Here is a 9867-nt window from a genome sequence, read left to right on the forward strand (position 1 = left end):
CTTTTCCTGTGCAAGAGAACATGAAGACTGCAGCCCATACTGGAGGCACAATCCCATGTGATGGGTGTACACCTGCAGCCAGATCCATGCACACTGCCAGATGTTGGACTGGCAGTTGCACATGCACAATACCACTTCCAACACCTGTCATGAGCCACTGCTCACCATATTTAGCAGCCTCTGAAGTTACATACACATGTGTCACCAGCTCTGTTTCATGGTGTTATTAACATATGTAAGCACCCAGAGTCCCATTAACCATCCCCACCACCATGTAGCTTTGCCTGAAGAGAGTTGTTCTGTGCCACTGCACACGTTTCTCCTCAGTTCCACTCACAAAAAAATAGTGCATGTTTACAGCCATCCTCAACACCTCCATGTCCCTGCCACCATACTTCAATTCACAGATGAGGTTTCTAGCTTTATGCATCCATGATTAGGCCCCAGATCTATAGATACACAGCAGCCAGGCAAAGCTCTACTTCTGGTCCTTCCCTGAAGCCCTATGTGTCTACAATCAGATCTGATCTTACAGTCCTGTGCTTTAACAAACTAGGTCCCACCTCGTAGGAACTCTTTGCCAGCCCTGGTTTCTGTCCTTGGTCCTGGCTTTTCCTTACTACTTCTCTGCCCACAGGTTGCCTGTCTACATTGCACATGCCTGCAGCTGACACTGCACCAAAGTGTGCACACTGCCTGGCCCATATGTCTTTCACCTTTTCTAGTCTTCTCTGCATGGATATAGAGGCACTATCTATGACCCAGCTAGTCCTCATAGCAACTCTAGATTTCCCATAGCTCTAGCCACCAATGACCATGAAGGTTCTCATGTTACCAACAGTTGTGCCTGCTAAAAGAGAAGCATCGCATCCTTCAACCTCAGATAACAAAGATGTTGCTCCATGCCACTAGACCAGAGCTATACTAGGTCAGCATGTCCTCCCATACTGCTCTGCAGGAAAAAGCTTTCCCATCCTCAAATAAGTCCTTAAGTCTAGAAGAAGTAACGGTTTCTTCAAATGTGCATGCACCTTTTCAAGCTACTAGGGTCAAGAAGAATCAGAGAAACGTGGTAACTCAAGGAACCAAAAATTCTTCATTAAATGAATGGTCCAACAAAATTAGAGACCTTGATATAATGAAAATGGGAGAACAACATAACAGTTGGGTTAAAACAAAATCAGTTCAATGAAGAAAGTTTATACCAGGAGCCAACCCATGACACCCACCCTGATTCAGGCACAGATGACTTCCTATTCCTCTTAGAATAAAGTTCAAAATACTCACCATGGTCCACAGTCCCCATGACCAGGCAATGATCTCCGTAATCCTTTTGTACCCTCCCTTGATCTTGCTCCCTCCCCTCAGGGCCTGTGGCATTATTTCATATCCCTGCACTTAATCCAATGCCTCTGGTAGCACCTTGTCCCACTTTTCCTGCCATCACAGGATAATGAAGCCCTCACTCAGAAGCAATCCAGTCTTGGAACCCTGAACACTGAATGCCTAGTTTGTGTCCTTTACAGAGCCTTCTTTATTGTATTTATTGTACTTAATTTATTTTACCCCTAAATATTAACTGAAATGAAGGAGACCAGATACTATCTTGGACACTGTTCTAACCTACATAACTGACTTGCACTTTATCTTCCAGGACTCAGTCAAATTTGCAAAATGAGTGAATAGATGCATGGAGATACTCATGGTCTCGGCTTCTCTAGGCTTTCAGGTCAGGACCTCCACATATGGCCCACATCAGCCAGTATCCCTCAATCTCCCTTGATAAGCTTTTTCATTGGCAAAAATAATTTTGGCAAGTCATTTTTTTAAAGAGATAAGCACCATACTCAGGTTCTCATACATGCTAAAGCACTCTACCACTAAGCCATATACCCAACACCTGGGTCAATGCTTTTAAACAAAACAAGATTCCTATAAAATGGTCTAGTGTTGGGGGGGTGGTTGAGGTGACAATTGGAGGGAGCCATATATGGAACACAGAGGTTTTGTGGCAGATGAAAGGCCTTGTGAGGACCACACTGCATACTCTTTGCACTGCTGAGGTTTGGGGAAACCTTTCTGTACCATGCCCACCCAAAAAGAAAAACTTGCCAGCCTAGATTCTTCAGAACTAAATGGAAAACATTAATCAGATAGACTGAACAGACATCTATGGACTATTTAATCCAGCAACAATAAATTCATTTGCTTCTCCATGAAACAATGACCATTCTTTGAAATAGTTCATATTGTCAGGCGTGGTGGAGCACACCTGTAATCCCAGCAGCTCAGGAATCTAAGACAGAAGGATTGCAAGTTCAAAGCCAGCCTCAGCAAACAAAAGATGCTAAGCAATTCAGTGAGATCCTGTATCTAAATAAGGCTGGGGATGTGGCTCAATTGTCAAGTGCCTCTGAGTTCAATCCCTTGAACCAAAAAACATCATATTTTTGAGTACAAGGTAAATACAAGAAATAGAGGTAACTTCTTGCACCCTATAAGATCATAAATGAAAGAAATAAGAAGTTAATGACAAGAAACAAACCTTTTAATGCCTGGAGGTTAAAATATACAATTCTGGATTAGGATTGGATAACAGATACAATCAGGGGATAAAAAATTTCAAAAATAAACGGAAACAGGGATACAATACGTCAAAATTCATTGGGTTATTAACACCCATAAATAATTTATGTACCTACATATCAATGGCAAATGAACTGAAAGAGAAATTAGAAAAATATCCCATTCAAAATAGCCTCAGAAAACAATATAATACTTTGGAATATATTTAAGAAAAGGTATGAAATAGTTCTACAATGAAAACTACAGAATACTAAGGAAAGAAATTAAAGACCTTTGAAGATGGACAGATCTCCCAGGCCTTAATTCTGCCTATCTTAGGCAGAATTAATATTGTCAAATTAACTATACTAACCAAAGTGCTTTGCAGATTCAATGCAATTCCTATAAAAATACCAGTTAGTTCCTTTGTAGAAATAGAAATCACCCATAAATCTCATTTGGAAATATTAGAGAATCAGAATAGGCAAAGCAGTCATTAGCAAGAAAAGTGATGCAGGAGGCATTACAATCAGTACCAGAACTATGGTAAAGAAGAGAAGACACAGAGAAAAACCCACGTAAGTACAGTTATCTAATATTATAAAACAGCACCAAAAACAAACACTGAAGAAAAGATAGCATTTTCAACAAATGGTGCTGGGAAAACTTGAAATACACATGTAGCAAAATGAAATTAAACCCCTACTTCTCACCCTGCACACAACTCAAAGTGGATCAAGGACTTAGGCATTGGAACATAGAGACCCTGCAACTAACTGAAGAGAAAGTACAAATGTAAGCTTAGGAACTTACTTTCTTAATAACATCAGTACAGCACAAGAAGTAAAATCAAGAACCAACTTGAATCTAATGTATGAAACATGATATGTCAATAGCTTTGTAATGTTTTGAACAACCAGTAAAAAAAAAATCAATAAATGGGATGGAATCAAAGAAGCAGCCTTTAAAATTCTTCTCAGCTCAAGAAACAATAATATGAAGAGAAAGCCTACTGAACAGGAGAAAATCTTTACCACCTGCACCTCAGTTTCAGCATTAATCTCCAGGATATATGAAGAACTCAAAAACTTTATAGTACTCCTAATAATAATATTAATAATAACAACAACAATAACAACCACCCAATCAATAAATGGACTAAGGATCTAAACAGACACTGCACAGCAGAAAAAAATACCATCAACAAATATATGAAAAAATGTTCATCTTTGTAATTATAAAAATGCAAGTCAAATCTACACTGAGATTTCATCTCACTTCAGTCAGAATGGCAATTATCAGGAATTCAAGCAACAATAAATGTTGGGGGGATGTAGGAAAAAAGGTTCATTCATACCTTGCTGGTGGGAAGGCATATTTTCAATTTATCATTATGGAAAGCAGCATGGAGATTCCTCAGAAAACTTGGAATTGACTCAGTTATCCCACTTCTCAGTTCATACCCAAAGGATTTAAAGTCAGAATACTACAGTGATGCAGCCACATCAATGTTATAGCTAAATTATGAAACCTGTCTAAGTGCCTTTCAACAGATGAATGAACAAAGAAAATGTGGTATACATACACAACCAGATATTACTCAGCCTTAAATAAGAATGAAATTATGGAATTTGGTGATACATGAATAGAGCTGGAGAATATCATGTTTAACAAAATTAACTAATCCCAAAGAACCAAAGGCTGAATGTTTTCACTGAATTTCAGATGCTAATTGACAATAAGGGTTGGGGTTCCTAGGGATGAACAGAGGTACTGTGGATAAGGCAGAGGGGAGTGAAGGAAGGGGGAAAGGAATGGAGGTAGGAAGAATAGCAGAATGGATCTGACATAATTACCCTATGTGCATATATGACTATGAGATCAGTGAGTCTATGTCATGTACAACCAGAAGAATGAGAAGTTATGCTCCATTTATGTATGACGTGTCAAAGAGCATTCCACTGCCATGTACAACTAAATAGAATGAATAAAAAATGTTTTTAGGTGCTCAGGAAAAAAGAAACACATATCAAATAACTGTAAAAGATTAAAAGGTGTATCAAAGATGAAATCAGAATTAGAAATCACCTGATCCAATCCACCTATTTCATTAATGAAAATCCTTATTACAATACTAACATATCCCCAACCAGAAAAAAATGAGAAAGTCAAATAATTATCAAAATTATACTACATACAGAATTATAGTTCACATGTGAAAAATACTGTGATACATACAAGAAGAATAAAATTTTATAAGATGAAGGCAATCCTCATACTGCAGACATTTTGTAGCTTAAAATTGGCACCCACGCTTCTCAAGGAAAAAAGATAATGGACATAAAGTCAAACTAATGGAGTTCCCTCTACAGCCATCTGTTTCCTTCTCTGGCTTAGTATCCTTCATCCTTACTGCAAGTTATACTATTCCACCACAAGCATGAAAGATCACCCAAAGGATCATGGCAGGCACACATGAGGAACACCAAAATTGGAGGCGAACGAGAAAGGAGGGCTGTGCTATTACTACCATCAATATGATGGACTAACACTAGCTTCCCTGTGTGCCTAATGCTAGGAATTCAAAAAGAAGTGAGATAATATGAAACTTTACTCAGCCATAAAATAAATGAAATTATGTCATCTGCAGGAAAATGGGTGGAGACCATAATATTAAACAAAATAAGTCAAACTTAGAAGATCAAAGATCATATGCATTCTCTCATATGTGCAAGCTAGAATGGAAAAAGAAATAGAAAGGTGTTGGGGATAATCTCAGGAAAATCAAAGGGAGATAATTAAAGAAAAAGACCAAGGGTTGAGAGGTAGGCAGGGAGGGAAGAAGTGCTGGGAAGCAATATTGGCCAAATTATATTGTTAAATTTTGTGCATGTATAAATATATAACACAAATCCTTGTTATGTACAATTATAATGCACAAATTTTAAAAATGTTGAAAAAATAATAATAGCCAGTGTGAGCTGATTGTTTCAGCTTAAAAACCTACAAATATCTATAATCATTTAATAATGCAGGGTCTCTTAGAAGATCCAGACACTATTCTAGCTCCCGTGATATCTTGCTTCTCAATTGCTGGGCCTCCCTGATCCAAGCCAGCTGCCAGCATTGAGGGTTCCTTCTTCCCTTCAAGCACAAAAATGGAAGAGGCTTTGCTCCTGGAGCTGTAGGTCTCACCAAGATAGGATCCTCCGTCTTGGCATGCTGTGGTCGTTGGGGGTTGAGGGTACAAAGTGCAACACACTGGCATTTACACCAGGACACCTGGATATTCAGCTTTTCAGTGGCAAGGTAGTTTTTAAGATGGGTGAGCTTAAAACATTGAATGGGACCGACAGCAAAGTTACTGAGTACTCAGCTTGCACAACTTGATGACAAATGTCAGTGGAAAGACACTGTTTATTGGCAAAGGTAAAATAAAATTCAAAGTACCAGAAGAGATATAAAAAGAGCTTTGGGCAAGGTAAGCTTGTTTTAAATTACAGGAGTCACTGGTATACAAAAAATTCACAAGTTTGCAGGAGACTCCTCATTGAGGAAAAAAATGTGCTAAATGTTTTTCAGAACCTGGATTTCATATTTGCTATTTCAATATGCTTAATAACAAAAGGAAGTTTCTCTCTAACCAATGCCCACAATCAGTCATCATAAAATACTTCCTCCTCCATGTAATAACCCTACCTCACCCCCAGGTACAGGCCCTACATCCTTGAGGACACACATCCTTACTGGTGTGTGTCCCCAGGCTTGGCATTCTCTAACCTCTTCAAAGATCAATCAGCCAATGTCCAGACCCAAACTGCTACTCCTCAGCCAGTTGCCCCTGCACTGCCTCCCACTGCTTCCCCTCCCAGGACTCCCAGCCTAATCCCCACAAGAACCCTGTCCTGACAGGGTCCTGCATTCTATCAATTCCCCTTTCTGGAAGCTCCCACTGCCTCCCACTTTCCTACTGCTCACTAATACCTAGACACACATCCCAGGGCTTCCAGACATCCAAAGCACTGTGGTACATGTAGAAGGCAGGTGGTCCTCTCAGTAGCAATATTCAGGAGCACACTTCCCCTTCACGTAGGCCACAACTAACCTCCAATTTGCGTCATTCCCCTGGAGTCAAGCAGAATCCAGATCGGGGGGCTCTCTTCCATCCTTAAGCACTGGTGATGGTGTCTGCCAAGTGGATGTTGAACCAGAGCCCACACTGCCTTTCTGCTCAACTGCAAACCAGTGCCTCCTAGCTTGCAGCAGGGTCTCCAAGTGTCTCCAATCCACTGATTCATGGTCAGCCTCAGATTCTCTCTCCAGCACCTGCAAGATCACACTTGGTTTGAGTGTGAGAACTGATGTTTCTAGGAGTCATTCCCTTAGCATTGGAGCACCATTCTTCCCATTATACTTGGTGTCCCATCCCATCAACACAACCTCTCATACACAGAAATGAAATTTAGACTGCAACCCTATCAGGAAATACTCTTCACAAGAAACCAGTTCACTGACTTGAGGCTCATAAAACTTCTACTCAGCAAGCAAGCCCTAAAAACTACCAGGCCAAGGATCAGAGGCAACAGTGCTGCTATTTCCATACTCTTCTAATAGCAAACACAGTGTGTTACTAAGCATTCAGACAACAGGGATACATTTATCAAAACTGAGCACAAACAGAATGAGCTAAAATAACCATGTTAATATATTTAACTACCACAAATATGTACAACTCTGGTACATCTAAGTTTCTACTGGTCAAAATATAAACATCATTTACAAAAGAAGGAGAGAGAAAATAAGAACTTCACTCACACTCGACTTTTTTTTTTTTTTTTAGGTTTACATACAGAAGGAAACTGGAAGCAAGAAAGATAAGGAAAGGCAAGGCAATGTCCTCATCATTATTACAGTACTAACAGATCAAGGCTAAACTAAAACAATTCTAGATTCTTCTACCTAGAAAAGATACACACAAATCTTAATATATAGCTATTTTTTTTCACAACATATAATGCTTTTCTGTTCAGAGATATCTTGAAGGATCATACTGCAGTATCCTTTTTCTTTCCTACTTGAGAATGCCATGGTCCCCCTCAGGTTCAAAATACTTTTGAGTACTTAATTGCACATGTGTGAATTCTATTTGGACTAAAAGTCATCTCATCACGCACTTCAAAAAAGGATCTACAGTGGTCTAAATGTCTGTATAGACATTGGGGACCATGTTAATAAACAACATTGGACAGCTACTCTGCTTATTGGAAAAGACCAAATAAAAGTCAAGAAAGAAGTACACAAAATGCTTCTGACAACATTAAGTTGTGCATGGATGTGGAAATCTTTAGCATACAAAAGAGTGAACCGCTGCCATTCAGTTGAACTGGGATGAACGATCAGTGAAGAAGAAGATAACCACTCCTGAGACTAATCAGGTGAAGTATAGACCTGCACTAAAAACCTGCAAGTTCTTCTTCAGAGGAAACACAACTACTGTCAGCTCACGTTCTAAACCTTGACTTCAAATGACACCGCTTCAGGACACTTAATTATGTAAGAAATCTCTCCTTTATTCCAGTCCAAGTGTGCTTCCCATACCCTGAAGCCCTCCCAGTTCCCAAGCTTGGCATGCTATCACCTCTGAAAACCTGCTGCCCCCAACAAACACCCAGCCTCCACTTCCTCTGCTCTGCACAGAACCCCTGAACAGGCTTCAATGGTCTCCCCTCCCCCATCTCCTTCTCACCCCAACCTTCCTCAGCAACACTGTGCTGGTCCCCTGGAACTTCTTTTGACAAAGACTGAAACACCTCCCACTCCCCCTGGTCACCCTAGAGCCTTCCCTACCTGCTGCTGGATGCCCTTCCAGGATGGGGTTGGGCTGGCAGGTGATGTCATCCAGGATGATACAGAAGACTCCAGGTACCACAGGCCAGCCTCTTGGGAATGTAAACCTGCTTACATGAAGCAGAAAGTTTTTAATTCTTACTGAATTGAGATTAAATGTCATTTGTATTTACCTTGGCTCCCCATCCAGAATCTGCTAAAAGTTTACCTCCTGTTTTTCCATGAGCTCTTCTTGTCATCTACATCGTTCCTCTTCTATCCATAATAAAGTACATATGAAAAAAGGTTCATTTTCAGAAAAATTCAAAAACTTGTACATTTCTTTAAATTAAAAGTTTTTTTAATCTATATTGTATATTTCATCATATGCTGGCCTGGTCAAGAATTATCCTTCCATATTTAGTACTTTAGAGCTAAGTTTTTAAACAGTGTGATAACAGAAAAGGGTGGGACGGTATTCCATGTACTTATATTTTTGTGAGTGTTTAAACATTTTAATAACAATATATTTAAAAATAAAAATAAGGACTGCTTCTGTGTAACAGTCGCCACCCTTATCCAGGTGCACTGGTGTATACTTGTCACCTCATCTATTCAGTAGGCCGAGACAGAATATCTCAACTTTGAGGCAAGTTTCAACGACTTAATGAGAGATTAGAACAAAAATGTTTTTTAAAATTAAAAATATATAAATTCAGTTGTTTGTTAAAGTGCCTCTGGATTCATTAAAAAATATCAATGAAAAAGGTGGGGAGGGGCTGGGGATGTGGCTCAAGCAGTAGCACGCTCGCCTGGCATGTGTGCGGCCCGGGTTCGATCCTCAGCACCACATACAAACAAAGATGTTGTGTCCACCGAGAACTAAAAAATAAATATTAAAAAATTCTCTCTCTCTCTCTCTCCCTCCCTCCCTCCCTCCCTCCCTCCCTCCCCCCCCCCTCTCTCTCTCTCTCTCTCTCTCTCTCTCTCTCTCTTTAAAAAAAAAAGAAAAAGGTGGGGAGGACATCACCACTGGGAGCTGTCCTAGGTAGTTACTTCAGCTTTCCTCCTGTGCACCCCACAGAGTTGCACCCTCTCTTCCACACAGGTTTCTAAATTTTGGAGAGAAGCTGTGGCTAACTGATTAAGATGTGAACTGCTGTATAATGTTCCTTTAGATTTACAAAACCCAGAATATCTGGTGATTCTCAGATAAAATCAGAATGTGTCATGCCTCTTCTTAGTCTTCAGCTATATACCAACACAAAACAAGCAAATTTCTGTGACATTTACCATGCAGAAAGAAATATGTTGATTCAAAAAAAGTATAGGTACTAGCCCCAGAAAGTCAATCTCCATTGTGATGGTCCATTCAGAAAGAAAGAAAAGGAAACACACCCTCAATGACAAAAGTTCTGCTTAATGAAACCTCTCCCACTGCCTCACAATCCCATCTTTCTCTCCCTATAAAAATCC

General features: G+C 39.8%; 1 long non-coding RNA gene across 1 annotated transcript in view; it reads right to left on the reverse strand.

Moving 5' to 3' along the window:
• LOC144366743 (uncharacterized) overlaps positions 1 to 9032 on the reverse strand; it is a 17764-nt gene extending 8732 nt beyond the window's left edge. Inside the window, exons 1-2 of the long non-coding RNA XR_013425851.1 lie at positions 8413 to 9032; positions 6671 to 6891 (exon numbers count right to left, since the gene is read on the reverse strand). This is a non-coding gene — a long non-coding RNA (uncharacterized LOC144366743). The remainder of the gene's footprint in view (positions 1 to 6670; positions 6892 to 8412) is intronic.
• Between the last annotated feature and the right edge of the window lie 835 nt (positions 9033 to 9867).

This window comes from Ictidomys tridecemlineatus, chromosome 1 (assembly GCF_052094955.1).
Source record: "Ictidomys tridecemlineatus isolate mIctTri1 chromosome 1, mIctTri1.hap1, whole genome shotgun sequence".
Classification (NCBI taxonomy): Eukaryota; Metazoa; Chordata; class Mammalia; order Rodentia; family Sciuridae; genus Ictidomys; species Ictidomys tridecemlineatus.